Source organism: Dasypus novemcinctus, chromosome 10 (genome assembly GCF_030445035.2).
Source record: "Dasypus novemcinctus isolate mDasNov1 chromosome 10, mDasNov1.1.hap2, whole genome shotgun sequence".
Taxonomy (NCBI): domain Eukaryota; kingdom Metazoa; phylum Chordata; class Mammalia; order Cingulata; family Dasypodidae; genus Dasypus; species Dasypus novemcinctus.
The window spans coordinates 17,506,765-17,513,104 of NC_080682.1; the positions used below are offsets into that span (position 1 = coordinate 17,506,765).

At 36.9% G+C, this 6,340-nt stretch overlaps 1 pseudogene; it reads left to right on the forward strand.

Annotated features, from left to right (window-relative positions):
* Nucleotides 1-5,039: 5,039 nt before the first annotated feature.
* Nucleotides 5,040-5,890, forward strand: LOC139439902 (olfactory receptor 5A2-like; annotated as a pseudogene).
* Nucleotides 5,891-6,340: the final 450 nt, after the last annotated feature.

The window sequence follows — 6,340 nt, forward strand, 5'->3', positions numbered from 1 at the left end:
CCCCCGATGATGAAAGAGGTTGTTGATGTGGGAGGAGTAGGGTGAGGGAAGTGGGGGGTATATGGGGACCTCATAGTTTTTAATGTAATATTTTTAAAAAATAAAGAGAAAAAGAATTCCAAATGAAGTAAAGCCCAGGACAAGATCGATTCACAGGCAAATTCTACCAATTTTTCTGGAAAGACCTAATACCAATCCTGCTTTAACTCTTCCAAAAAAGAGAAGTGGAGGGAACATTGCCTAAATCATTCTATTATGCCAACATCAACCTAATTTCAAAGCCATATAAAAATGTCACAAGAACTTTACAGACCATTCTCTCTAATGAATCTGGATGCTAAAACTTTCAACAAAATACTTGCTAATTGCTCCCAAAAACAGATCAGTTGAGTTATATATCATGGGCAAGTGGGTTTCATCCGTGGTATGCAAGGATGGTTCAACATAAAAAAATCAATAATGTAATATACCACATTAATAGATTGAAAGAAAAAATCACATGATCATCTGTATTGGTGCAGAAAAATCATTTGACAAAATACAACATCCTTTCTTGATAAAAACCCTTCAAAAAATAGGGATAGAAGGTAACTTCTTTGACATGATAAAGGATATCTATGAAAAACCCAGAGCTAACATCATATTCAATGACGAAATGCTAAAGGCTTTCCAGTTAAGATATGCAACAAGGCAAAGATGCCCACTATCATTGCTCTTATTTAACGTTGTGTGGTAAGTACTTGTTTGAGCACTTATGGAAGGAACAGAAATTAAAGGCATCCAAATTGGAAAGGAAGGAGTAAAAGATTTCATTATTTGTAGATGACATGGTCCTATATGTAGAAAGCCCTGAAAAATCTACAACAATGCTTCTAGAGCTGATAAACAAGTTCAGTAAAGTGGCAGGATGTAAGATCGAATAGCAAAAATCCATAACATTTCTGTCAACCAATAATGAGCAATCTGAGGAGGGAGCCAAGAAAAACATTCCATTTGCAAGAGCAACTAAATGAATCAAATATCTAGGAATAAACTTAATTAAAGATGTAAAGGACTTGTACACAGAAAATTACACAACATTGTTAAAGGAAATCAAAGAAGCCCTAAATAAATGGAAGAATATTCCATGTTCATGGATCAGCAAACTAAATATCATAAAGATGTTTGTCCTACCCAAAATGATTTACAGATTTAACAAAATGCTGATAAATATTACAGCAACATTTTAAAACTGAATTGGAAAAGCTAATATGAAATTTATTTGGAAGGGAAAGGGGCCCCAAATAGCCAAAAATATATTGAAAAAGGAAAGTGAAATTGGAGGAATCATGTTACCTGACTATAAAGCATATCACAAACTTACAGTAGAGAAAAAACTGCATGGTACAGACAGAAGGGCAGACATACAATTCATTGCAATTAATTTGAGAGTTCAGAAAAAAAAAACCCTCACATTTCTTATTTTTGACAAGGATGCCATGTCCACTCAATTCAGAAAGAATAATCTCTTCTAAAATTGGTGCTGGGAAAATTGGATCTCCATATGCAAAAGAATGAAGGTGGACCCTTACCTCACACCATATACAAAAATCAACTCAAAATGGATCTGAGATGTAAATAGAAGAGTCAGCATTATAAAACTTCTGAAAGAAAAAACATAGGAAAGATCTTTAGGAGCTGTGGTAAACAATGGTTTCTTTGATTTTATACCCAAAGCACAAACAACAAAAGAAAATATTGATAAATGTGACCTCATGAGAATTAAAAACTTTTGAAACCCAAACGACTTTATAATGAATGTAAAATGATAACCCATGCAATGGTATAATAAAGCTGGAAATCAAATATCTGATAAGGGTTTAATATTCATAATGTACAGAAATCTTACAAATCAACAACAAAATGACAAATGATGCTCTCTGCTGTTGATGTCTCAAACTCATTCGATGGTTTTGCTGTTTCCTTTTGGTTCTATCTGAAAGTTTTTCTGTAGACACTTTCATGCTTTTGACTTTATCCCTTCCCTTTAGTTTCTTTTTCTGTCACATCTCTCCTTTAAGGCTGGGGAACTTAACATCCTACCTGTCTGAATGAAGGAATTGCTAAAGAGATGTGGGGAAGAAATATTTAAAAGGCACCTGGTATTTCAAAAATATAAGATGCTTCAAAAAAATTAAGGGGAAGTTTTAAAAGAGGTTTGAATGGGGGGTAAAAGAGGATGCTAATTATGTGTTAGAAGCATGAAGAGACCTCCTTTTCTAATAACTTGCAACTGGATATTTGGTTTCTTCATGGTCTGCCCTCCTTTATCCATTCTGTCATGCAATTACTGAGTTGTCCTGAGTTTTAGTAAAGAGCAGCCTGAGCTTGAGGATGAAAGGAAAAGGTCATGGTTTCCTTTGTTGTCTTGGCATTAAAAAACAGGAATTAGCAGGATCTCAAAGACAGCCAAAGTAGATAGTACTCCAAATACTGGGGCTCTTGAGGGCTCTGGAGTCACCCAGATCCTATGGTCATGGCAGATAGTTCTGTTGGTTCATACTTTGTCAGTGGACCCTACTTTAGTGTTTATGCTCCCAAGTGTGACTCAGATATGTCTCTCTACACGTACTTCTTCTATTCCTGTATTTGAACCTATAGTTGGTGCTGAAGTTGGTAGGTGTACATCCAAGAGACTTGAATGACTGGGCTGTCCATGTGCCTGCTAGGCCTTGAGCCTCAGCAGAGTTGCAACACCTACTCTCCAGTTGGGTGGACTCACCCAGGACAACTAACAAGTATGGAAAACCACAGCAAGGAACTGAGAGTGTCTACAACTGCCAGCAAGAGAGTCCTATCGATCAGTCATATGGGACAGAATCCCCCTCTCAATTAGAGGTGGATTGTGCATCACCATCCCAGAATCCTCAGGATTTGGAAATAAAATGTGAACTAGAGTGGACTTATTGGTATTCTACTACAGACTTATTGTGATTTTAGTAATGGAAGAAATTATATCATTGATATGGAGACAGAGACCACTGGAGGTGCTGAAGGCAAGGAAAAGGACAAAGAGTTATAATATGGGGGCAATTTCAGGACTTGGAATTGTCCTAAGTGATATTGCAATGACAGATATGGGTCATTATATATATGGTCATAACCTACAGAATGGAGTGGGAGAGAGTGTAAACTACAATGTAAACTATAATCCATGATTAGTGTCAACGTGCCAAAATGAGTCCACTGGGATTTGCAAAATCATTTTAATATTTCCTCATTTCTTCTCCTTGAAAGGTCTAAATTCTCCTCGACTTGTCTCATTTCCTGTGCAAATGGTTCCTGTTACAGCTTTCTGTTCATTACCTTAACAAAGCAATGTCTTTTTGAAGTGATCTGGTGATTGCTTTGTTGACAGAGTGCTCAACTACAATGTCCTTGCTTTGTCTGTTTATACTAGTATGCCTCTAAAATAGGCTTTACTATTCTAGAGATCACTCTATGAACATTCTGGCAAAGAATATGCAACGTCATCCCAAATCACTATCTTCCTTTCCACCTCCAACTGAGGATCTCACACAGGATTTTATCTGTTTCCCTCATGCCATAAAGCATATCTTTTCATGTATTACGCTTTTGGAACCAGATGACTGGGAAATATTTGGGTTGAAGGAAATCATTTTGGGTGGCTAATGTTGACAAATTCATGTATTTCTAGACATATTTTGTTCCTTATATGCCACAATATTTATCTAGGAATCTCCAAGATTTCTGCTTTTGACCCCTTTCACAACTCAAAGACTACCTTTGCCTGCCATGCTGTAACTTTGAAAATTCCCATTATTTTCATTCTAACTTGCTTCATCTGAATAAAAATTTGTTTTTTTCTTGAGAGATACTATAGTGACTGCTTAGAGAGACTGAAAGTTAAATCCTCTTGAAGGGGGCATGCAATGCTTGATGCAAAAACATATTTTTTGTTAGTTACCATTTGGCTGGAAGACTTCATAATTTTCCTCCCCTGAACTGGCACCAATATGAAGGAGAGAAAAAACTCCCTCAGATTCTGTCTCAGTTTCCCAATCCCCATGCTTATTGCCTAATCATCCTGTCTTTATAAGTCAAAGTCACTGTCCCCTGTAGGAGAAGTCTTTAACCTAGAAGCTATGAATAGTCTTTTAGTGACAGAAGTCCAGCAAAACATACATAAAAACAATATATGCCTTCTTTGCACAGAGGATCTAGAGTTTCCATCAGATATTTGAAGGAATCACTGATAAAGAAGATCACGATCACTGTCTTACATAATCTGCACATGTAAGGAACGAAGCTTTATGCATCTTTCAGTCTTTTCTTATTTCCCTTCCCAGGAAACTTCCCAGAATCACTAAATTTGATTTTCACATCCATTTCCAATCTGCTGCTTCTTTATTTGTGACTATTCCTAACATCCTGCTACATTATTCTTATATCTCTTTAAGTTTAATAAAGCGGCAAAGCTGACACAAATCATCAGCTCTCCGAGGTTATAGATGTAATTGAATATTAGTTCTCAAGGAGATTTTAAAAGATCTACTCCACCCTTCTCATATCATACATTGGTTTCATGTGATTCAGGGGCTTCTCTAAGCCTCAAGTTAATAGCAGAACCATCAAAGCTTGAGCAGAATCTGTTTCATCATATAGAGGGATGATAGTGTTTTCTTAATTTGGCTTATATGAAGGTCTCATATATTTGCAGAATCTGGCATTGAAAATGAAATTAGTAATTTTTAGTAGATAATATGCTAATCATGTCTATTTACTTTTGTCCCCAAAGATGGAGTGATCATAAATATCCAAGATGATTTTTCAGATAAGTTTGTTCATTTCAGACAGAAAGGATAAATTAAATAAAAATTGCCAATTTAAAGCAGAACACTTAGCCAGTTTCATGACAGGAAAAAGTGAAGAATGTTTCCTTTTTTGGGTGGATAAAACCATTTCCTTCTCTCATCCTTTTCCAGCAGATGACAGTGAGAAGATCCATGGAATGGGATGGAAACCATACCACTGTGAACATGTTTGTTCTCCTAGGACTCTCAGAAGAAAAAGAGCTTCAGCTCATCCTCTTCCCATTCTTCCCAGGTGTCTACCTCGTGACTCTGATCTGGAACCTGAGTCTCATTATATTAACTAGGATGGACTCCCAAGTGCACACATCCATGTACTTTTTCCTCAGCTTCCCGTCATTCATAGACATCTGCTATTCTTCTTCCATTAGTCCAAAGATGCTTTCAGACTTCTTAAAAGACAAAAAACAGATTTCCTTCCTTGCCTGTGCCACTCAGTATTTTGTATTGGCTCAGATGGGTCTGGCTGAGTGCTGCCTCTTGGCCACCATGGCTTATGACCTGTACGTTGCCATTTGTAATCCACTGATGCACTCAGCCATAATGGCCCCTAGCCTCTGTGGAAAATTGGCTGCTTGGGCCTATGTAAGGGGTTTCCTTTGTAGCTTAGCTCAAACAGTCTCTTGCTTTCACCTCAACTACTGCAGGCCAAATATTATTCAACATTTCTTCTGTGACATGCCTCAGATAGTTCCTTTGTCTTGCTCCAACCACTTCTTCAGCCAAATAATTCTTTTGGTAGCTACTTTTGTTTTTTTTGTTTTTTTTTTTTTGGTGCTTTTTTCCTTATCCTCTTATCCTACAGTTTCACTGCAGCTTCAACCCTGAAAATGCCCTCAGTGGAAAGCAGGTCCAAGGCATTCAATACCTGTGCTTCCCACCTGGTAGGTGTGACACTCTTTTATGGCACAAGCCTCCCTGCGTACATGCATCCCAGCTCTAGCCACTCCCTCAAGCAGGACAAGGAGCTGTCAGTATTCTGTCATTCTTATTCCCATGTTAAACCCTCTGATCTATAGTCTGAGGAACAAGAAATTAAAGATACCTTCAAGAGGATAATAAAAAGGACAACAGGTTAACCTTAGTAAAAATATTTGAGTGTGTATTATTATTTTGTTAGTACGTTGGAAGTTAAGAGTTTCTACATGACCTCTACAGGTTACAAGAATTGTAGGGAAAGAGAAAAAGTGTACACCTAGTTTTCTTGATGGTTATTGCCATCAAAGGGATCTGAGTGAGGTAGTCATCTTGATCTTGAATACAGTTCAACAAGACAGCTTCCATGATTTAGAACAGAGAAATTTAAAAGGTAGCAAATGTTTGTAGCTATTATATAGTGAAATGATAAAAGCCCAGGGTTCCACACAGCCTGTTCTTTTTCACTAATTTTCTTTCTTTCCTTTTTAAAATTTGGAAACCTTTATTTATATACCAATAAAATAAAACAATGTGTAGAATTATATAAATAA